Below are 25,724 nucleotides of genomic sequence, written 5' to 3'. Positions count from 1 at the left end.
AGGTGCACACCACCACACCCAGCTAATTTTTGTATTTTTAGTAGAGATGGGGTTTCACCATGTTGGTCAGGCCAGTCTTGAACTCCTGATCTCAGGTGATCTGCCCACCTCGGCCTCCCAAAGTTCTGGAATTACAGGCATGAGCCACTGTGCCTGGCCATATTCTTCATATTTTTATAAGGCTTCATGTATATATTGATTTGGAGATGGCAACCTAGGATGACTCATTTCAGGACAACTCTACTTGGAAAAAAATTGTTCTTTGTGGAAGTGGAAATATTTCTGTATTGTTTCATGTGGGAATGAATCTTAAAAAATTAGATAATTATTGGAAACTCTGGTGGCTTTGAAGTCTGGGAAACAGAAGAAGGGCAGATTTTAACTCTTTCTTAAATTGTAATCTTACTATAGGAGAAAAGGCAACCTGAAAGGCACTGCGAGGCACACAGCAATGAAGGGCGGTGCTGGCACTTTCAGTTCTGGATTTATGATAATGAGCAGTAGGGAACATACAGGAATTTCTCCCTATATCAGGGAAGAAGAATACATTGTTAGGACATTTGACCTTTGGTAAGAGAGGTCGAAAAGAAGATTTGAATTGTAGGGGGCAGAAAAAAACCTGGATTAAACCATAAAAAGAGATACCATGAAAAACAACATGTTATCACAGAAAAATCAATTATCAGAGTGAAAAATATAGGGGGAAAATGAAAATCATTTCTATAACCCATAATATCAGTATGTCCATAAGCAATCTAAAAGCAGAATTTTTAGGGGGGGAAACACATATAATGAGGTATTCTGGAACAAGGATGTGTAATTTCTTCCTCTCTGGCTCCAGATAGTAAATTTTTAGGCTTTGCAAACCATACAGGTCTTTAGCAAATATTCAGTTCTGCTTACACAGCGTGAGGTAGTCATAAACAAGACATAAAGGCATGAGAGGAGCTATGTACCAATACAACTTTATTTCCAAAAACAGGTGGCTTGCCAGATTTGGTTCATGGTTTGCCAACCTCTCTTCTAGAACCATTGAAGTTATTTGTAAAATGACTCCAGGTTGATGTTTTTGATCCTTTATTTCTATGATTTCACTCTACGGTATTTTAATCTTGATTTTAAGGGGCAGCTTTACAAAGAATAAATAATATCAAAAAATATGTTTTGTGAAGGACAATATCTTTTCAGCTAAAACTAGAGACCGTGTAAATTAAAAATAATTAGACCTTATGGTTTTTTATTTGAACAATTGATAAGTTTCAGGCCACCTCATCTACATCAATAAAATAGAATGCATTTAAATATCAGCAGTGATTTAGGTCACATATAAGCACATACAATGACTGTAAGATCTTCTTAGTGTCATCTCACGTTTTTTTCTCACACAGTGCTCTCTGTGAACATCATTTCCATTGTATCTCCTGTCTTTTAGGCTAGACCGGTGGCACCTATTATTCTCACAGGCAATTCCTTACTATGCCATTGAATATCAGCCATGCTCTGACTGGGCTCTGCACCCTGCTGAGTGATAATCACACAAGTGTGACCACAGGAGGATGGTCAGTGGACCCTGAATTAAGCTGAGCTTCTCAGGTCACACTAGGCCTATAGCAAAGAATCATCTGATAATCCTATAGCATAGCTGGTATTCTTTCAATAATAGCTGTCAGATGTGTATCTATTCATGCTACAGCCACACTCACCCTCCCACAAAACCTCTTAACTGAGATAAATTTGACATTTAGAAATGATTAAGAAATGGCAACTTTTGAAGAGTCAGCCCTGCATCAACCTCAACTAATTTCTTGACCTGTTTTATCCCCTGCTGTGAAAAGTAACTGTCAGGACATGCAGGCTGATATGTGTGATTGCCTTGGTCTGGTCTCCCAAAGCCATGAGATCAAGCGCTTAAACAAAAAAGCATGCATACTTACCAATAACAATGTATTTTGAGCATATTGCACCTTAAATTCAGATTTAAGAGATGGGAATAAATCTCCAACATTTCAGAAACATAGTTCTGTTAGTAAACCTAAGTTGAGTTAATGAATTATGGTTAATGATGACATCACACTTTCTCCCAAAAACAATGAGGCTACTGGTTTTATATTTGTGTAAATAAGGGACTCCAATTAGTGATTTTCCCCAAATACAAGGAAATCTGTCAAAGATACATTGAACTTCTACCTCTAGACATGTAAAACCGTAGCGACATTGAAATACAGACAGTCTAGCTTTATAAAGACCAAGACTCAGTATTTACCAGGCACCCCATTCCAATACAATTAGATATGCCAGTTATTGACAGCAAATACCCTGCTGTAATCTCTGAGGAGAAACTGAAAGCTTTCAAGGGAAGTGAGTGTCAAAGTATCTGGAAACAATCATTGTCGTAATCCCTTTGAAAGATGAAAATGCATTACAGGAGAACAAATGGAACTAACAGTTTAAATATCTATTCAAACAAAATAACATAGTTTACCCTTACTGTTTCTTCTGCTTGGAATTTTCTTCCCCTATGAAATCTTTGTGGTTCACTCTCGCTTCCTCTAGGTCTTCGCTCCAATGACCTCTCAGTGAGACCTTCTCTAGGCACCTCTATCAGAGACTGAATCCTGCTTCCCTCCACACTCCATCCCTCTACCTTATCCTATTTTTCTCATTAGCACTCATCATCATCCTGTTTTATTCAACCCATTCATTAAATGATTTCCTCCAAAACCCTGGGATTGAAAGAGTGCTGTAAGAAGGCAAAGACTTTCACTTTGTACACTGTAGGTGTTCAGTAATTATTCGGTAAATAAATAAATGATTGAATAAATGAATATGTGAATAAATAATTCTTTTTCACCAAGAACCTCTGCCGTTCCAATTTCTCTTCACCAACATTTAATATCAAGTTAGGATTTGAGGAGACTTATATGCAATTAAAAATATGCACTTCTACTTCAAGTCTGTCAATTGTCAACTATTTTATTCTCTTTGCTAACTTAGATTTTTATCATACTGGCTTCAGCATTTGATGCTTGATAATGATACTGCAGACAAACACTCAAATACTGTGACATTACATCAGAGTCCACATAATTCATGTAAAAATTTACTTTGTCTACTGATACAGAGAGAAAGAAGAAGAAAAATGATTAATTAGTAAAAGTTGTTCTACCCACATTTGCCTTAGCTGGTATAAGTGCCTGAGAGGCCTGTAGTGTAACCATCTCATCTTAAAGCACAGAGTGTTTTTCAAGGACATATCTACCTTCTTATTTATAATACATAATATAGAGTTTAATCCCCAAACACAAGCTTAAACGCGTGCTACTTGTGCAAAAATTATTTCAATAAAAAAGTTAAAAATATAAAATTTTCAAAATAAATTTATAGAGAAAGACAAGGAACCATTTGAAGAATGGTATAAAAACATATTGAAAGTCACAAAATATCTGAGCAATGGAAGCTATATTATGTGTTCCTGATGGAAAAACTTAAAATTAAAAACAGTCAGTTTTCACATAATATAGAAATAGAATCCGAATTTAATTAGAATACCAATAGATTTTTTAATTGGATAGAATAATCTGTAAATTTGTATGGAAAAACAAATACCTAAAAGTGACCATTGAATAAATGGCAATGAGGGGGGACTCCATTTGCCTAATTTTAGGGCACATTATATAATCGAATACATTAAACCAAATATTACAAAATCATATTGATATGATATTATTATAAGAAAACCAGAAAAATCATGAGAACAATATGTGTATACATATACACACATATATATTTATTTATGTGGATAGATAGAATAATTAAATACATGATCAGTGTGTCATTTATTAATATGTATTCTTAAAAAAGTAAAATGATAGCAAAACTGGCATTTGGAAGAAAATGTTAATTCATTTAGAAGAAAATAAAACTACGCTCCTATCTTTCACCATATTCAAATAAGAAATACAATACAGATTAAGAACTTAAATTTTTTAAAACCTTAAAATCTTTAAAAATGTCTAGGACACTCTATATGTAATTTAGCAATAAAAACATGCGTAATTGGCTATATAAAACTGAAAATATTTGTTTCAGAAAGAATACTGTGAACCAATAAATAGATCTACAGAAGTGTAGGAAAATCTTCTTAAACAGATGTCACCAACAGTTAAATGTATATAATATAAAGTAGCTAAGCCATACTGATGGGAAACATTGGCAAAAACACCAATGGAAAACGAGTCAGAAGGCTCGAATAGGTTTATCACTGAGAAGCAAATGCTCATGGATAATATGCCATATAATAAGTGACTCAAATGCATTCTTTGCTTGAGAATTGCTAATTAAAGTTGCCAGAAATCTCAAAATATACCCATAAACCTGACAGAAACTAAAAAGAACCATCACATCTATGACTGTTGGGATGGGAAGAAAAGATGCCTTCATATGTTACTAGTGAAAATATGCAATGCTATAGCCTTTCTGAAAAGAGAACAAGCCATATCGAGTACAATTAAAAACACATAGACTCTGATTCAGCTATACTATCCCGGAATCAAACTCATACACACAAAAGCCTCTGTACACAGAGCATGTGTACAAGGATGATTATTATAGCACTATTCAAAGGAAAAGTTAACTAAAATTTTGCTAGTATCCATGGATAAGGAAATGGCTGGGGAAATTATGGTAAATTCAAACTATGAAGTATCTTGAAGAGACTACATGTAATGAGTTCATCCTATGTCTGTTGACTTGGAGAGATTCATATTAGGAATAATTCAGTGAAGAAAGTGATATGCAGAAAAATGTGTTTATATGACAAAGTATATATGTATGTAAACAAACAAGTATATATGCATATACTATATGGGTATACATGCATATATGAGTATATGAACAGGTGACATGTATACTGTATAAGTATACAAACAGGTGACAAATATGGAAAGATACATGCTAATGGGTAAAATTGGAATACCTGATCTAGGCAGGTTGGGCAGGCATGAGTGTTGGGGAAAAGACAGAGAAATGGCAGAGTCATGTGAAAAGCAAAAAGACAAAGATGGTACTAAAAATAAGATGTATATAATATGGTGACAGCTATGCATCTATTTAAAATTATGCACAGACGCATTAGCCATCAGGAAAATGCATATCGAAACCACAGGGATCCTATTTCACACTCACTGGGATGGTCATGCTGAAGAAAACTGAGAACAGGTGTTGGAAAAGATAAGGAGAAACTAGAACCCTCATACACAGCTGATGTGAATGTAAAGTAATGCCACTTTCTTTTATTTGTTTCTTTATTATTATTATTCTTATTTTGAGATGGAGTTTTGCTCTTGTCGCCCAGGCTGGAGTGCAGTGGCATGATCTTGGCTCACTGCAACCTCCACCTCCTGGGTTCAAGCGATTCTCCTGCCTCAGCCTCCCTAGTAGCTAGGATTACACCACCACACCCGGCTGATTTTTGTATTTTTAGTAGAAACAGGGTTTCATCATGTTGGCCAGGCTGGTCTCGAACTCCTGACCTCCGGTGATCAACTCGCCTCAGTCTCCCAAAGTGCTGGGATTACAGACATGAGCCACTTCACCCAGCCAGCAACAGCTTTAGAAAATGCTCTGGCAGTTCCTCAAACAGTTTAACATAAACTTACCATATGACCCAGAAATTCCATTCCCAAGAATATACCCAAAAGAAATAAAAAAATGTCCACACAAAAATGTACACAAAAGTTAATGGAGAATTATTTATAATGGCTAAACGTGGAAACAAAACAAGTGTCCATCAAATGATGCATAGACAGGTAACATGTGGTATAGCTACACCAAGGAATATTATTCAGCCATGAAAATGAATGAAGTATCAAATTCTGCAACATGAATGAACCTGGAAAACATTATGCTGAGTGAAATAAGCTAGACAGAAAAGGTCACATACGATATAATTTCATGTGTATGAAATGTCCAGAACAGGCAAGTGTCTAGAGATAGAAAGTGGACTAGTGATTGCCTAAGGCTGGGGTGGATGGATGGATTAGGGGGTGATAGTTAAATAGAACAGTGTTTCTTTTGGGGATAGTGAAAATATTCTAAATCTGATTGTGGTAAAGGATGCACAACTCTGTCCATATGCTAAATGTCATTGTATGATATGTAAATTATGTTTTGTTTTGTTTTGTTTTGAGAGGGATTCTCACTCTGTCACCCAGGCTGGGGTGTAGTGGGGTGATCTCGACTCACTGCAAGCTCCGCCTCCCGGGTTCAAGCAATTCTCCTGCCTCAGCCTCCCAAGTAGCTGGGATTACAGGCACCTGCCACCATGACCAGCTAATTTTTGTGTTTTAGTAGAGACAGGGTTCAACATGTTGGCTAGGCTGGTCTTGAACTCCTGACGTCAGGTGATCTGCCTGCCTTGGCCTCCCAAAGTGCTGGGATTACAGGCATGAGCCACTGCCCCTGGCAGTGAATTATATCTTAATAAAGCTCTTCAATTATATACACACATACATGTATGAACCCATCTTTGTTAGACAAACAGTACCCACAGATTATGTTAAACTACCAACTAAATGTAGAACTTTTTTTTTGCTTGACCTGTAATATTGGCAAAATCGAATACATGTTTAACATCCTGGTTTGCTCATTGGAGCAATTGCTTGTTGGAAATGAAATATAACTGTGTTTGAATTCATTTACAGTTCAATTCATTACTGAATTGCTGCCCTATTACTGCAGACAGTGTTGTGCTAATGTTGCCACCTTCTAGTTCCTGATATCCAATTGTGTGCCATTCTTCCCAACTGTATATTCAGCAACATTGCATTGACAGCTTCAAATAGACCATGGTGGTGTATTTATACCACAAAACCCCACAAATACTATAAGTTAGTCCCCATGCTCACCTCACCCCACCACACACTGATTTATCAGCACACACTGGTTACAGGTAAAGAGGCCCAAGGCTGAGGGAAAAAAGGCATGAAGGACCACAACATCTAAAGAAACCTTCCAGCTTGCCACTAGTAGTTAGATTTGGAACCTCCAAGAAAAGCTGGCTGACTGACTCTTTCTCACCAACTCTCACTATACCCCTGCCTTCCCAGTGGCAGCAGGCCATTTCACCCTTTTCCCTTGGGATAAGAGAGAAGGCTCACTTCTCCCTGAAGCCAGTTGAAAGGGAGTCCTAAGAGAATCCCCTTAAAGTCTGATGTGCACATCCTGGAACAGTAGACTTCAATCATCCTCCAGCGGGGTGCTTGCCGAGCTGCTGGATGTCCATGCCCAACCTGGTGCCACCACTGGAGCAAAGTGTGCTCAGAGAGATCTTGGAAAGATGCCCCAGGTGACACAGGGTATGGCGCAGCTCATTTTTTCAGACCATCTCTGAATATAAGAACAATATGGGAAGTTTTCCTATGAGCCCACTGAGTTTTGGGTGAATACTTGAATATAAAGGTGGACATCCATTTTTGCAGAGCTTTCTGAATTCTGGAAGTCCTGTATTATAATAAGTGCCAGCATTTCTTTCATCCCTTTGGACTTAATGTGCCTGGAAAGAAATAGGGGCAATCCCTATACCACGTCCATTCTCTGTAGCCCTCTAAGTGTGTAGAAGAAGACCTCAGAGTTGCTTGTAGCTTGATGGGCTAGAACAATGGGGTTTTCCAGGTGGCCGCTGTCTATTGAAGAGTGGCCAACACAAGAAAGGGTGGAGGGCATATCTTTGACAAGGGAAGGGAGTCATGGCTTGTCCTCTACAGAAATCTTCAATAGTAATGAAGATGGGTAAAGCCAATTACACTTCCAAGATGATATGGATACAACCAAAATGGAGGCCACCACATAAGCGTAGTTCACCAGCATCAAATAGAAGTGTTCATGAACCAGCCTGAGGTAAGGGATGGCTTCCTACCAGCAATATGGCTGTCATGTAAGGGAACATTCTCCTCTGCTAGCACCCCCACTTTTTTACTCCTAACAACAGCAGAGCTACAAGAAGGGGAGGAAGAAGACACCTCACTGTGACATCCTGCCCACACACCACCTCTATGCAGTAGCCAGCCCCACAAACAAAGCTTGCACGGAGATTAAGAAGAGGTCAACATACTGCCACGTTTGTAATTAAAGTTTTACAAATAAATAGGAACGAGACTTAAGAGTCATTGAAAATGTCAGGAGATTTATGGAATCTGAGGAAGCTATCTCTAAGGGACATACAACTCAGTGAGAAATCTAGATTCTACATAGTCTAGTCAAAATCTGTGTCTGGGCAAAATAAAGTTAGTTAATGTTTATGTCCCAATGAGCTCTTCAATAAACTGGCTACAGTTTAATTATTGCTCTGCTTCCCAGCTAGATCACTTTCATCAGCTTTTAAAGATGCCCCCACCTTTTTTTCACAACAAACCAGAATTTTCTTTTTCTCTTCAGAGCTGACAATTTTATTGAAAGTTTATATTTGCTATTTTTAATTTACCTTATTTTCATTTTTCATCAGACTTTCATCACTCCACCAAAAATATCTGTACCACTCAGTCGTTAAAACCAGAGGACATATTTCAACCATCACCTAATTTAGACTCAAGGCAGTACATAATACAGTTAGCATGCTCTTAATTTAATTTATGTTATATTATAATATTCAAAAATATTTTAAAGTAAATCACCTACACCAATATATTCCATACCTAAATAGTTCAGAATATTTTTTCACACATCCACATAAATTCATACATAACTAATGCAATATTATAATGCTCTGAATAATTGGTAATCATTCCTTAAGATTATCTAATACTTAGTCTATAATCAAGATTCTATAATTGGCCCTAAAATATTCTTCATAATTAAGCCTTTCTTCTCAAAATACTCTCTTCTCTAAGCTTTTATGGCTCAACTATCTCTTGATATTTCTACTATCCATCAGCCTAGTTCTCCCCTGAGTCCTTTCAAGCCATTGAATATTTAGTTCCCTCAAATTCACTGCCCTGGAGATTTCTTCTCACTCTGGTCTGTGATCTCACCCATGTCTATGACTTTCATTACCATGTTATATGATATGGTTTGGCTGTGTCCCCACCCAAATCTCACCTTGAATTGTAGCCCCCATAATTCCCACGTGTTGTGAGGAACCCCATGGGAGAGAATTGAATCATGGGGATGGTTTCCTCCATACTATTCTCATGGTAGTGAATTAGTCTCATGAGATCTGATGGTTTTATAAGGGGTTTTGCCTTTCACTTGGTTCTCATTACCTCTTGCCTGCCACCATGTAAGACGTGCCTTGTGTCTTCCACCATAATTGTGAGGCCTTCCCAACCACATGGAACTGTGAGTCCATTAAGCCTCTTTTTCTTTGTAAATTACCCAGTCTCAGGTATGTCTTTAGCATCAGCATGAGAATGGACTAATACATTATATTAATATTGTAACACTCCAATTTTTATTCTCAATATCCAATTCATTGAAGATACTGTCTTTACAGCTTTTCCTTACTCACTTTTCTTACCTCTCTGCCCACTACCTTAGGATAAGTTATTTATCTCCTTGACCTCTGCTATTGAGGCCTTCTCATTGACACACTACCTATGGTTTTCCTTATTTTATTTACTTAGTCTTATATTTGACATTTCTAAATAATATTATTAGATATTTTATTATTTCTGAATAATATTATTTGATATTCTTATATTTGATATTTCTAAATGTTATTATTTGTATATGCGGAATGTTTGCATTTTTCATCCAAACACAGGAGTAGCTGGTAGTTGAGAAAACATTTTGTAGTAAAATAAATTAAAATATTTGACCATTTTCTTACTTAAGAACTTTAAGCAGCTTTCTATTTCTTTTAGGATAAAGTCCAAAATCCTTAACATGGACAACAACAACAAAGATCTTGTGTGATCTAACTTGTAAGTACCTCTGCAGTCTTATTTAAAAATATTTTCCTTCAAGTTTTCTTCTTTCTGTTTAGAGAGATCTCTCTTTTCAGTTCCTACAACCCACGGTATTTTTTTATTGTTACCTGTCTCCTGAACGTTCACCAGTCCCCACCACTTTCATCTCCCACAGATATCACATGTCAGCTCAAATATCTTGTTCTCAAGGAAGTCTCAGCAGATTTCTCTGTTACATTCTCTTAGGAAAGAATTATAGCAGTTAATAAATATGACTCCTTTGTGTGATTACAGACTGAGGGCCATCTCATCCATTAGTTTGTGAAGAACAAGAATTCCAGGAAGGTGTCAGATTAAACCTATGATTTTTACCCTTGACTCTAGCACACAGCTCTGGTGTCATAGGCGATACTCCATGAATGCCTGTGGAATGGATAACCAAATGAAGGGAGGTACATGAATTATTGTTCACTTATCTGAGGCCTAATGTATTTTGATCATGTAGAACTTGCATGTAGGTTAATAATATTGAGTGAATGCGTGATATTAAAAGTAGAATTTATTTAGTAAATATACCCTAACTTCCATGAATACACATTTGTCAAATGGGTCATGAAGTTTTGGAGGAAAAATGTTTTCAAAACTAGACCACAAAGAATACCTCAATAAATAGAATTTTTTTTATAAAGTCATCTTAGTTGTATGTATTAATAAATCTATATTGTGTAAGAAAATGAGGAGCAACCAGAAATGAAATCACTAGCAGTATTTTTAACTAATAATCAATTCTCAATTCAAAGATAAAATCTAAAAAGAAGGGTAGACTATTTTTCAATTACACTTGATTCTAAACCCTAAAAAAAAAATTCCCCAAACAATACACTGAGGAGAATTAGTGACTTTTGACCCCGTAATGGGTGCCAAATGGAATTTAAATTTTACATTTTTACCTTGTACAAAAAATAGTTCCCAAGAGGTAACTACTAACTGAAGTACTTTTTAAAAATGAGTGAGTGAATCATCATACAGAAAGTTAAAATAGAAAAGAACAGAGATTATAGAAACATAGTTATAGTGACTAAGAAAACAAAGGGTCAGTATCTTTAGTAAGTAAATAGTTCAAATTAATAAATAAGAGAAATCTAAGGACAAGACAGTGAAGGAACAATATACAGCAAAAGGCAACTTGCTACAAGGCAAATATGCCTAGCAAGGTAATAACAATAAGGGAGCTTCAGACCTGGAGGATGAAGGTAACCACTGGAATTTAAATTTCTTCACTTACCCTTCAAAAGGATCATAAGTTCGACAAGGAATAAACATAAAATCATGCAAGATGTATACCTCAGGAATCAGTAGAAGACAGAGAACACCACAAAATTCAGACGAGCTATAAGCAGTAAACTCTAAATCCCAACATAGCTCTCCCTGCCACTGCAAACCTGTGGGTAAGACAGCCAGGAGAGGGAGGCGAAAGAGGAACCATGAAAAAGAGGAGAGGAAAAGTGGTAACTTAGACAAAAAGCACAACAAAGAATCTCCTTAGAAGTTGGGCACTAGGCATGAACATTGTCAAAACATTTCTGGGACACGTAGTTCCCAATACCAATTACAGAAAAGGGGCTTGAAATGAGGGGGATGGAGGTGACAGCCTTGATGAGGTACAGCTTCAAAGGCAGAAGCAGGTAGGGAACGGGGCTCCTTGAGGACATGGCAGTGAAATCAAAGAAGAAAGAAAAGGGGAAATTGAGGAATCTGTAGAAACCAGAGAGAAACAAGAACCTCCAAAACTTCTCTTCCTGCTCTTACCACCACGGCCAACTTCATCCATTAAGGAAACTGAATGTCACTATAGTGCAGAAAGGGGCATTCTTTCTAGTGTGTGAGTAGAAATAGAATGTTTTTAAAAATAATTTAACATCTTGTAAGAAAAAAATCCCAGGAAGTATAAGTCATATCATTTTAGCTAATAAAAATCAATGCTTTTTATCCCCCAAAGAAACAAAAATCAAATAAGAGCAAAAGAAAGTTGTAACACAACATTCCAAGCTGAATTATATATTCTCCAACAAGCATATGGAGATAAGGAAACACGAAAGAAAATAAATACAATACCAAATGCGAAAACCAAGAACAGAAATAGACTAAAATGACAAAACCACAGAAAAAAAATGCAGTGAGGGTTGATTGAAGTCATGAAAGGAATTAAAGATAAAGACGAAATCATCTCAGAGGAGGAACAAATTAAAATTAGCCGGAATGATCAACTTTGAGATATATCTTAGTAAAATCATCAAACTTGATGGCAAAGCTATCCTCAGGGAAAGCAAACAAAAGTTTAAAATGTTTAAAGGGTAACATGAATAGGTTCCATTCCAGCTGTGTGTTTTCTGCTTCTCTTCTACTAGTTTTGTGGTTCAGTGAGAAACGGGTCCTTGTTTGGGAACCCGCAGCTGAAAAGACTATGCTGTTTACCATGGTGAGTGAAAAAACAAGGAAGGGTTCAGGACAGATAAAATTATCATATTAAATTGCAGGTTTCAGGGCAACATAATTCTCTGCTGCACTTTAAGACCAAGAGGTGTGCACCGCTTTGTAAACTAATGAAAGTCTGTTGTGATTGACAGTTTACCAGTGGAACAGATCAGATTCAGATTTGATGAGCAGCAAATCAATGAAACAGACACATCACCACAGTTGAAAATGGAAGATGGAGAAAAATTGATATAATAGAGGACAGTATAGAATACCAAAAAAATTGACCTGAGACTTCATAATTCTGTTCCTGTAAACAAGGTACATCTTCAAGTAATGAACAATTTGATTCCACCACCACCACATCCTTGCTGCTTTAATACTGTCTTCTCTCCGTCCTCATTTCTTTAATTTATACAAGATAACTTTTATATACATATATGAATGTGAATTTTGCAAATGTTGCATTGTTTTATTTTGTTGTTTTACTAAAATGACCAATGGTATGTTTTGGTGGACATGATATATAAATAAGATAAGAGAGAGAAAAAAAAAATTCCTGGTTTTATAAAAATCCCTCTCTTTCTCCTTTAGGGCCTTCAGGTTTTAAATAACATACTAGACATTGTTATTCCTTCTGTGTAGCAGATACAAGAGGCAATATTTTCACTTTTATGTTGGAGGTGATGTCGTGGCATACCTCGGACCACTGGAGCTAACTGAATGTTACATCCTGAATCTTCGTAAGGTTTCTCTCCCATCCTCTGGAGTGCCTGTGTCTTACTGAGCCTACAGCAGTACAAGCTAGAAGCCAACTCTTGCTCATCTTGCCTGCTCAACATGATGTCATCAATGCAGTGGATTAAAGTGAAGTACCACGTGATGTCCAGATGGCCTGGACTCTTCAGATTTTATTATGATGGCGTGCATGAACACTGATACAGCTCCAGGGAAAAACTCTGAGTAATTCTGTTGTCCATTGCACATGAAAGTTAACTTTCTGATTATTTCTTTTGATTCTAATAGAAAAACATGTATTCAATCAGGTAATGATCACATACCACATACCTGAGGCTTTGCTAATCTGCTTCAGCCATGCTACAAAATCCTGCAATCAGGATTACTATTTGATTGAGCTGGCAGTAATCATTTTTGTGGATCATCTGGATTCTTCTTCTGAGAAACAACTTGTGAATCAAATTTCCAACTGTATCACTCACCCATGCATGCATCCTGAAACTTTAATAGTAGCATTACTATCTGCCATACACACACACACACACCAAACACGCACATGCTTAATGAGGTGGGATTTTGTTTTTGATCTACATAAAATGTTGGCAACTGGGAGGTTTCAGAGGATTTCACCTGTCTTCCTCATTGAAATATTAGGGCCCTATTATGGGTGTTATTCCAAATGTCTAATATGTAAGCATAAATTTCATACTTGGGAATCAGAGAATTAAGTTGACAAGCACGTGGGTGGTCAGAGAGTGGATCCATTATAGGCCAGAATTTAACCGGCACTCTATCAATTACCTGGTTCCGTATGCATCCACTCTAACCAGAGAACAATGGTTTGCATCACATCAATGTCAACTTAGATATGTGTCCCTTAGTTCACGCATGGTCTGGATGTTCCCTTTTTCTCAATGTGCAGAAACTGACATAGTTTCTTTGAGTAAGGAAAATAATTCCAATATATATTTGTTGGGGTGCGGCAGAGTTCTTCCACCTAGAGACCTAGATATCGCTTTAGTTCATGAGTTCCAGATTTAAAACTGGGCTGTTTCTCAAATGGAGCAAGGGACATAGCTGGCTACCTAATTAATGGGTCTCATAATTAATGGGTCTCAATGGAAATCAAATTGTGAGGTCCCTTATTGAAAAAGCAGAAAACAGAGCTGTTGACAGTAGTGCTATACTAATACCTGGGGCTGTTTCCTTTCTTTTGCTGTGTCTCATTATTTGTCATGACACTTTATATTTGTTACCTGATGTTTTCCAAGAAAAACAATTAATTTAAAATATTTTTAAAAAATAATTATTTTGAAATATTTTCTAAAAAATAGAAGTAGAAAATATGAAACTTGGAGATCTACCTGAAGTAGCAAAGTTGGAAATCAGTGGTGATGAGTTCCTCAATTTTCTTCTGAAACTACTGTGGCTATTTAATAATAAAAATGATGCAGAGTATCTTTACTGAGTTATCTAAAATTATCATATTATTAGAATGGCTTTCTCCTCAGAGTTTTACTTTAATTTGTGAAGAAATAGCTAGTACTGTTGAAGATTTCAGAGAAGGCTTCAGAAGTTTCAAAAGAGGCAGGGAGCGGTGGCTCTCACCTCTAATCCCAACTCTTTCGGAGGACGAGAAGGGTGGATCATTTGAGGTCAGGAGTTCTAGACCAGCCTGGCCAATGTGGTGAAACCCCATCTCTACTAAAAATATAAAATTAGCCAGGCATGGTGGTGCACGCCTGTAATCCCAGCACTCAGGAGGCCGAGGCAGGAGAATCATGAATCATTTGAACCCGGGAGGTGGAGGTTGCAGTGAACCGAGATTGCAACACTGCACTCGAGCCTGGGAAAACAGTGAGACTCTGTCTCAAAAAAAAAAAAAAAAAAAAAAAAAAAAAAAGAAGAAGAATAAGTTGCAAAAGAAACAGAAAAACTGGTTGAATTCATAAATTCATACACCGTCAATGGAAGATGTATCTACATGGAATTGTGGAATTTTGAAGAAAACAGCTGTTACAGTGCTCCATATGGATTTGAGATTTTTTGTTTCATCTGCATACTGACTTTACAGAGAAAATAATTCCAATATTTTTTCTGAGCAATGTATGTATGTATTTTGTCATCCTAAACTATTTTTGAAAAGTTATCTTTAACATTTTGGCACAATATAACAATATTTTTTGCAAATACTCCATAGAAAAAAATATGATAGCATAAGCCAGAGGCTTTTCTCGTATAAAGGGGTTTGTCTGAGTTATAAATATAATGCAATTGTATTTATGTTGATTTTTATCAAGGAATAATTATAAATATTTTTAAATAAAAAATAAAAATAATTGACTGGGCATAGTGGCTGACGTCTGTAGTCCCAGCAGTTTTGTAGGCTGAGACAGGTGGATCACCTGAGGTCAGGAGTTTGAGACCAGCCTGGGCAACATGGCAAAACCCCATCTCTACTAAAAATACAAAAATTAGCTAAGCACAGCTGCATGAACTTCTAGTCCCAGTTACTTGGGAGGCTAAGGTGGGAGGATCACATGAGCCCTGGAGGCATAGGCTGTGGTGAGCTGAGATTATGCCACTGCACTCCAGCCTGGGCAACAGAGTGAGACCCTTTCTCAAACAATAATAATAATAATAAATTTTCTGCATGGATGTTATAATGTAATGTGCCTTTGTATTGTACTATGTGATTTTTAATTGCAAAGAATGAGAGCATTTCATTGATATAAGAAATCACTGAAATTACTCAATTTGTATTTTATAACTCTGACATGGCTCTGTATTTCATTCTTAAAAGAACAGTGGAAACACTGCACAAATGTAACTCTCTCTCTTAATACATTCACATTCTACCAACGCTCTGTAAGATGTGCACTTTATACTCACTTTGAGTCTCCCACACAGTGTGGGTGCACTGGAGTTCTATGCTCGGGGGCATCATGAACTTTGTATGTGAGTGAGGTGGCAAGGACTTGTAGGAGATGTGCACACTGCATAAACCTCCTTTTCTCAGGCACAAGCTTGATTGGCCCATTAGACTTCACTTACAAAATACAAGTTCAAAGGAAAAGTTGGCAATAATTTTAAGGTGTAAATAGCGGAGCATTAAATTAAATGTGAGGCCATTTTGAGCATGGGACCCTGTGTGACTACACTGGTAACACACTCAAGAATCCAGTCTTGGTCTTGAAACAGAATTTTTAATTTGTATGAATTAGCTGGCATCAGGCTTCTCCTCCTCCTCTTTTGTCCCTACAGGTGCTATGTTCAGTTAAATACTACAGGGAACAACTCTCTGCAGGCCTAGCCCCACAACTATCGGCTCCTGCCCCTACATTGTCCCTATGACTTGGGAGTCCCATCACCCCCACAGTGTCACCATTTCTCTTAAACAGCCTGAAATTCCCAAAAGAGCATTTTACCATTCAACATTGCACTTCCTAGAAACTGAACTAAACCTAACTTTATTTTCCTTAAAAAGTAGTTATTTCACCGAGATTCCAAATTTATTTGTATGGAACTCTGCTGGTCTTTGCTAGTGTCATGTGGCTATTGAGGACTTGAAATGTGGCTCATCTAACTTGAGATTTGCTGTAAGTGTAAAATAAGCACTAAATTTGTAACATAGATGCTCTTCAACTTATGATGGAGTTTGCAGAGCCTTAGCAACCTTTGGGACTATAACAAAGATTTAACATTTATGTCATAGGAGTCTTAAAAAGAGATGAGAAAGAGAGTAAGGCTGAAAAAGGATTCAAAAAATTAATAGCTGGGAACTTCAAATTTTGGCAAAAGATGTAAATATACTGATACAAGAGTAAGGGAATCCAAAAAAGGATGAATTCAAAGAAATATACAACAAGGCACATCATAATTAAACTTCTGAAAACTAAAGATAAAGATAAATGTTGAAAACATCTAGAGAAAAAGGACACCTTACCTATAGGACAAAAAAAAAAAAATTCAAATGACAGCAGGTTTTTCAAATCACAAAGGACATGGCACACCATATTTCTGGCATGCCAGAAGGACATGGCACACCATTTTTCACATTCTGAAAGAAAAAGATTGTTACTCTATAATCTCATATCCAGCAAAATTATTCTTTCTGGTAAGACAAGGAAATTAAGACATGCTCAGATAAAGGAAAACTAAGAGAATCTGTTGCCAGCAGTCTTACTCTAGAAGAATGGCTTACTGGAGTTCTCTAAATAGAGAAAGCCAAAAGAAAAGGAACTTGAGAACATTGAGGAGAAAGAAAGAACACGCTAAGCAAAACCATGAGTAAATATAACACACTTTTCTTCTCTAGAGTTTTCTAAATTAGTCTGAAGCTGAAGCAAAAATTATAATACTTAACACTGTCTGATGTATTTCTAAATATATATAGAAGAAACATTTAAAATAATTATAAGTGGTGAAGGGTAAAGAGATGTAAAAGGAGGTGAGGTTTCTATATTTTACTCAAACTGGTAAAAAAAATATCAGTAGACTGGGATAAGTTCTGTATGCATAACTAAATTAAAAAGCTATATAAAAACACATACTCAAAAATACTATGGATAAGTAAAAATGAAATTGTAAAATATGTTTAAGTAACCCATAGAATGGTATACCCACAAAAAAAAACCAGGATATAAACAGTGGTAATAAACATAAAACCAAAAAATGAAATAAAATGGCAGACAAGTGCTAACATATCAATAATAAAATTAAATGTAAATGGTCTAAACATCCTAATTAAAAAACACAGATTTTCAAAATGGATTAAAAGACGTCTCAACTATATGTTGTCTATAAAACTCATTTAAAATATAAAAACCTATATAAGTTGAAAATAAAAAATGGAAAAGATAAATCATGCTACAGTTAGGCTGAAATATGTCCCCCAAAGATAACAGGTGGTAATTCCTGGAATCTATGATACCTGATTTGGGAAAGAGGTCTTTGATGTAATGGTAAAGGAAGGATCTTGAGAGGAGGAGCTTATCTCAAATTATGTAGATGTGCCCTAAATGCCATCATAAGTGTCCTTATGAGAAAAAGGAGCAGAGAGATTAAACAAACAGAAGAGGAGGTAACATGATCTTTGAAGCAGAGATTGCAGTGATGTAACCATTGGATGCTGGAAGAGGCAAGGAACAGACTCTCCCCTAGAGAGAATGTACCACTGCCAACACCATAATTCCAGACTTTTGGCCTCCAGAACTGTGTGAGAGAAATTTCTGTTATTTTAAGCCACCAGTTTGTGTTAATTTGTTAAAGCTGCCACAGAAAATGAATACACATGTCAACATTAGTAAAAAGAAAACGGGAATGACTTTATTAATATCATATAGAATATATTCAGAGCTAAGAATATGACCAGGGAGAGAACAGGACAATATAGAATGTTAAAAAGCAAGCCATCAAGAAAACATAGCAATTCTAAATCTGTATTACCCAAACAAGAGGCCTACAAAATGTGTGAAGCAAAAATGAATAGAAGAAAAAAAATAGTCAAATCAGGTATTATATCTGGAAACTTAACACTCACTCTCAGCAATGGATAGAACAATTAGAAAATAGACAAAAATGTAAAAGGACTAAACAATACTATTAGGAGGACTTAATCAACAGTTACAGAAAACTCTGCTCAAGCACAGTAGAATACACGTGACTGTCAAATGTCTGCAGAAAGTGTACTAATATTGGCCCAGCCATCAAACAAATCTCAACAAATTTAAAACATATGCTGTGTCCTCCAAACACAATGGATTTAAATTAAAAAATCAATAAGAGAAAGATAATAGAAAAATCTCCGAGTACATAAACTAAACAACAGACTTTAAAAAAAAATCCATGGGTAAGGTAAAAGTCTTGTACATGTACCCACTGAATCTAAAATAAAACTTTAAAAAAAAATCCATGGTTAAAAGAAAAATTTTGAAGAAAAATTTAAAAAATACATTTAATCCAATAAAAATTCAACATACTAAAATTGGGCAGATACAACCAAGGCAGTGCTGAAATGGAAATTGAAAAAACTAAGTGCATACATTAGAAAATAGGAAAAAGTCTCAAATCAGTAATCTAAGCTTCAACCTCACAAGACTGGAAACAAAGAGCAAAATTATTGCAAATCAAGGAGGAGGAAGGAAATAAATGTAAGAGCAGAAATTAATGAAATTTAAAATAAGAAAATAACAGGTAATAGCAATCAAACAGAAAAAGCTGGTTATTTTAAAAGTTCTGTAAAACTGAAAATCCTCTAATAAGACAGATAAAGAATAAAAGAGACAAGAAATAAATTGTCGATATCAAGTCTGATATAGGTCTACTGACCCTGCAAACATCAAAATGATAATAAGGAAATAATACAGACATCTCCACACACATAAATTTGACAACTAAATAAAATAGCCTGATTTCAAAAATAAAAAATCACATCTTACCTCATGTGGAATAGTTAATTTGAAGCCACATAACTCAAGGAATATGTAACTTTGAAATCCTAAAAATGAAATCTCTTAGCCCAGATAGTTTTACTTTTGAATTAATTTGAAGCCACATAACTCAAGGAATTTGAATATGTAACTTTGAAATCCTAAAAATGAAATCTCTTAGCCCAGATAGTTTTACTTTTGAATTATATCAGACCTTTAACATTTCTATACACTGTCATCCAGCAAAGAGAATATAAGGGAACACTTCCCAATTTATCTTATGAAACTAGTATTACCCTGATAACAAACTAGACAAAGTCAGTACCAAAAAAAAAGTAAGGAAGAAAGAAAACTACCAAATATTAACTTTCATGAATATAGACAGAAAAATCCTTAACAGGATATTATCACATACAATTCTTCACCTCACTAATCAAATGGATGCATTCCAGCCAGGGATGTAGTTTGGTTTAATGTTTGACTATCAATCAATATTATTCACCATGTTGAGAGGATAAGGAAGATCCTATCAATCAATGTAGAGAAGGCATTTGACAAAATTCAACACCCATTCATGATGAAAACTCTCAGAAAACTACTAATAAACAACAATAAGCACATAGGGAAAATCTACAAGTAACATTGTACTTAACGAGGCAAGATTGAATATTTTCCTCCTACAATTGGGAATAGGACAAAAACATTCACTCTCAGCACTGTCATCCAACATAGTGCTGGAACTTCTAGCCAGTAGAAGAAAACAAAATAAGTGGCCCGAGTGTGGTGGTTCATGCCTGTAATCCCAGCACTTTGGGAGGCCGAGGTGCATGGATCACGAGGTCAGGAGTTCGAGACCAGCCTAACCAACATGGTGAAACCTGTCTCTACTAAAAATACAAAAATTAGCCCGGCATGGTGGTGGGTATGTGTAGTCCCAGCTACTTGGGAGGCTGAGGCAGGAGAATTACTTGAACCTGGAAGGCAGAGGTTGCAGTAACCTAAGATGGCACCACTGCACTCCTGCCTGGACAACAGAGTGGGACTCCCTCTCAAAAAATAAGTAAATAAATAAATAAATAAAAGCATACAGATAGGAGAAGAAGAAATAAAACTGCCTTTATTTACAAATGAAATGGTTGTCTATGTAGAAGATACAAAGGAATTTAAAAAAAAAAATAGAAGTAACAAGTGAACTCAGCAAAGTCACAGAATATAAGCTAAACATTTTTTAATCATGTTTTTATATACTAGCAAGGAGAACATGAAGCCTGGAATTAAAAATACATTTGCATTTGCAATCAATAAAAAAAGAAATATTTATGTGCAAATGTAACAAAACACATAGACCACTTCTATGCTGAAATCTACGTAATGCTAATGAAAGAAATAAATGAAGTAAATAAACAAAGAAATATACACTTTTCATGCATTGGAAGAGTCAGCCTTGTAAAGATGTCAATTCACTTTCCATTGACGTACAGGTTGACTGTAATTTCTAATAAAAGCCCAGAATGATTTTTTTGAACTATAGACAAGTTTATTCTAAAATTTCTTTGAAAATTTAAAATACTAGAATAGATAAATCTATTTTCAAAAAGAAGAATAAACTGAGAGAAATCAGTCTACCTATTTTCAAGACCCATTGGATAGCTACAGTAATCAAGACTGTGATAGTAGCACAGAAATAGATGAATGGAACAGAATACAGAACCCAGAAAGGCCTGTGCAAATACTGTCACCTTATCTATGACTAAGTTTCAAAAGCAACTCAATAGAGAAAAGATAAACTTCTCAACAAATTTTGCTAGAGCAATTGAACATTTCTGGAGAGACAAAAAAGATAATTAACCTTAACCCAAGTTTCACACCTTACACAAATCAATCTTAGAGCTAAAATGTAAAATGTACAACTGTAAAAGTTTTAGAGAAAAGAAAGATAAAATATTTGAGATCTAAAGCTAAGGGAAGAGTTGTTAGACAACACCAAAAAGCATGATTCATTAAAAAAACACAAAAATTTGACTTTATTAAAACTAGAAGTTTTGCTCTATGAAAGACCCTGTTAAAAGAATGAAAAGACAATTTAAAAAGTAGGAGAAAATATATGCAGACTACATATAGAAAAAAGGACTAGTATCTGAAATATATTTTTTGAAAGCTATCAAAACTCAACTGTTAAATTCTAAACAATCCAATTACAACATGAGCAAAACACAGAAAGAAACACTTTCCCAAAGACATACTGATGGCAAATAAAGACATGAAAACATGTTCAACATCATCAATAGGTCAACGCAAATTAAAATCACACTGAGATATCACTCTATGCCTATTCAAATGGCTAAACAAAAAATAGCATCTATAACAAATGACGGCAAGGATGCAGAGAAAATGGATCCTCACATTGCTGTTGGAAACGTGACTTGGTACCACCAGCATTACCACTAGAAAGCATTTTGGCAGTTTCTTTAAAAATTAAACATGTAACTATCACATGACATAGCAATTTCACCCTTGCTGGGGGCATTGATCCCAAATAAATAATCTTTATTTTACTGCTAGTGATGTGTTAATGTTTCCTGTTGTTAACATGTTCCTATTTCTTCTCAATCTCTGGTATTTTCTTTTTTGTATATGTAATTAATGTGTATTTGTGAGAATATGTGGGTATTTGGGCATATTTAAAGCACTGATGATCATAATTGTTGTATAACCATTCTGAATTGTTTTTATTACTAATCATAGTCTTTTTCTCATTTACTGCTTTTCATCTGAACTATATTTGTTCCGATATAAAATTCTCAATCCGTGTTTTTTTATTGTTTCATTTGCCTGTCGGGTTTTTGTTCATCCCTCTGTTTTTAGTCCTTTCGAATCACTGTTTTAGGTGTGTTCCCTAAGACTGGGTTTACCTTGATAAACCACTCTGAAAATCTTTGTTGTGAATTATTAATAGTAAAACACACTCATGTTTATTGATGACATATTGTCCTCAACTTTGTCATATATTTGTATTATCACTCCTGGATTATAATGATAAATGTCATCATCAAATTTGTAAGGGTAATTATTTATTTATTTATTTACTTTTGTTATATTTTAAATTTACTTTTGAACTTTTTAAAAGGCTTTTATTTTTATTTTTATTTTAGTAGTTCCTTTGCATTTACAAGTTTGATAGAGACATTTTTTCTTGCTTAACATTTTATAATGGAGTCTGTCAGTTTTGAATGGCGATTTTAATTCTTACTTATTCTCTACAACACAGTCAATGACGCCAATATACTTTTTCTTTTTTTTCTGTGTTCTCCTTTTTTGGTAATGATGCACTATTTCTGTGTTGTCAAACACAAAATGTTTTCATACTTTTCTTCACCCATATCCTTATCTTCAGCTTGGTATTACAATTAAATATATTTAAGGTTTACATCAGCCTTTTGCTATAACTTCCCCAGTTTTCTTTTGATTGATTAACTTCATCCTCCAGTAGATTCTTCCAGAAGCACATGTGTATGCATTATTTCCTGAGTTAATTCATATTCCAAACTACATTCTGAAGGCTTATATATCTAAAACTCATTTAAATACAAATTCCTTAGTTTATACCTTTTTTCTCAAGCCTCTTGAAATTACTACTTCTCTTTTGCCTTGACTTCTATGTTATCTTGAGGAAAGTAATATCACTTGTTATCTCAAGCAAGAAATTCACTTAAATAACAAATTCTATGACATAAAGGGAAACAATCCAGGAATCATTTATTTAGAGTAATTGCCCCTACATAAAGATCAGTGTCGGTCAGTCGTGGTGGCTCACGCCTGTAATCCCAGCCCTTTGGGAGGCTGAGGAGGGCAGATCACAAAGTCAGGAGTTTGAGACCAGCCTGGCCAACATAGTGAAACCCCATCTCTAGTAAAAATACAAAAAAAATAGCCAGATAGATTGATAGCTGTGGGTAAGACAAATGGAGAAAGGTTAGTGGAAGAGGGAGGTGAGTATCATTTGTAGCCCTAAAATTAACTGCAGAGCTGGGAGCTGCATAGCATCTTACTAACTTTCTTCTAATTTCTTCCTCTAGAAGACAAGCCCACGGGAACTGTGGAGGAGGTGCTCTGCAAATATGCGAGTAGATTTGAATCTGTGCAGTAGAAAGGATGAACTATCTAGAGGGGGCATCACCCTTTTTCTTAACCTCAGCACATGATTTGAAGATAAGAAGGCTTACCAAAACTTCTTGCTCCACACTGTGTATTTGCATTTCAGAACTAAAAGGCAGAAGCATGTCTTGTATTTTAAAAGATTGCTTTTAAAAAGATTCTCCCAAGCCCTATATTTTTCTAGAGAACAAAATGGAGATGAGTCCATGAATAGAAAAGACCTAATCTTTCTTTTGATTCATGCTTATATATCTGGAATAAAGCACAGAGATGTCTAACGATTTTATGATAGTATCAACTATTTTTCCTGACTTCTTTTATTCAGCAAAGCAGAGTTGCTTCTGATGGAATTCTGAAATATTCTTCCTGAAACTAGGAACTATTAACTAAGAAGTGTATTTGAGGTTCTTAGCACTTAATTTGGTATAATCATGCTTTATGAAGTAATAGTCAAGAAGCTGTATAGTGTTTCCAGCTGTCAGACATTTTTATAAGAAAGGGTCATGTTCTTCCCATCCAGACATAGGGCTTCACACCCATCTTGTTTCCTGGGCCCTCCAACATAATATAGTAGATCTGCAATTAGCCTTCAGGATATGACTTATTGTCTCTCTACTCTAACATTATCTTAGTTGTGATACGGAGGTAGACTATAATTTTCAGAAAAACAATCCATACTATACAAACAATATCATTATAGCACACTGGAACCCAAAAGCTCTTTATTACCACATGTAGGGTGAAGCCCACAAGAGCTTGAGGGCTTGAGAAATGTTTCTCACAAGTGAGTCACGGAAAGTTCTCTGAAGAGGAAAACTGGGAAAGGAATGAGATTCTCTCTCAATCTTCTGTCTGCTCCCTCCTTCGCTTTCCCTTTGATTTCCTCCCTCCTTCATTCCTCCTGCTCTCTCATTATCTCTTCACTCCATTTATCCTCCTTCCGTCCTTCTCTCCCTCTCCTTGCCTCAATACTTTCTCTCTGTCCCTTCCTTTATCCTTTGCTTCTATTTCTGCCTTATTTAGAATTGTGAATGGAAATCAGCTTCACCTTAAGCCAAATTGTCTTATTTACAAATATTTAAAATAACTTAAAAGACTATAAAATTTCTAGCAAAAAGAACTTTTGCTATACAGGATAAGTATGGACTATCCTTTTACCTATTTTTACCTTTAAACTATTTCTTCTATTAGAAGTAACTTGCATGTGTTCATGTCTAGAGAGCAAGTGGTGGTTTAAAAAAGACATATTTTTTACCTTTTTTTGATTTCTTTCATTCCAAGACATTACATTATTAAATGTGATATAAATATCAGAAAGAAGCAAAAAGTTCTCATAAAACTGTAACTATTTAACAAAACTTACTAAGGTATTTTCACACACAGACACCCACCAGAGTGCTGTGAAATGAACCTATCACAGTGCCCTTGGTGAGTGAGCGATGGGTGGTTATGCCCCGTTTCTCCTGCATAGGGCAGCTCCAGACACCTCAGAGCTAAGGCAGTTTCTGTAACCTCCTGGCCTGCAACTGGGATGATTCCTGTAGCTGGAGCTAAGACATCATGGCCTGAAAACTACTCCTACTGGCTGCCTGAAAGGGGTATCCACCAGACACCTCTGATTGGGGCCAGCAGCTACACAATGGGGACTCAGTTGTTTTCAACCAATACAGAATAAATGGGTGTGAATTATTCAATTGCATATATGGGCCTGATTGTGAACTAGGGTGGAAATTGTCACTAAGCCAGTTCCACTCTTTTCTCTCCCAAAGGAACTTTCCCATTAACAAAAGAAGTTGTGTCTCCTTATCTTCAAATTGCTTTTTTTTTTTTTTTTTTTGGAAAATAAAGCTTTCCTTTGCTTTTCCTTGGGGGTACCTCGTGATCTTTTCTTTTTTTTTTTTTTTTTTGAGACGGAGTCTCCCTCTGTGGCCCAGGCTGGAGTGCAGTGGCGCGATCTCGGCTCACTGCAAGCTCCGCCTCCCAGGTTCACACCATTCTCCTGCCTCAGCCTCCCGAGTAGCTG

The 25,724-nt window shown here is 35.8% G+C and overlaps 1 long non-coding RNA gene across 29 annotated transcripts in view; it reads left to right on the top strand.

Annotated features, from left to right (window-relative positions):
- LOC129034777 (uncharacterized) overlaps nucleotides 1-22,530 on the top strand; it is a 62,528-nt gene extending 39,998 nt beyond the window's left edge. For 20 of the 29 annotated variants that reach the window (XR_010126223.1, XR_010126227.1, XR_010126238.1 and 17 more), the window contains 4 exons: nucleotides 9,858-9,917; nucleotides 10,287-10,354; nucleotides 12,530-12,698; nucleotides 12,972-22,530. This is a non-coding gene — a long non-coding RNA (uncharacterized LOC129034777). The remainder of the gene's footprint in view (nucleotides 1-9,857; nucleotides 9,918-10,286; nucleotides 10,355-12,529; nucleotides 12,699-12,971) is intronic. The other 9 variants (XR_010126221.1, XR_010126242.1, XR_010126241.1 and 6 more) reach the window with 1 other exon arrangement.
- The last annotated feature ends 3,194 nt before the right edge of the window (nucleotides 22,531-25,724 follow it).

This window comes from Pongo pygmaeus, chromosome 3, assembly GCF_028885625.2.
Source record: "Pongo pygmaeus isolate AG05252 chromosome 3, NHGRI_mPonPyg2-v2.0_pri, whole genome shotgun sequence".
NCBI lineage: Eukaryota > Metazoa > Chordata > Mammalia > Primates > Hominidae > Pongo > Pongo pygmaeus.
This window is presented reverse-complemented; position numbering and strand designations above follow the sequence as displayed.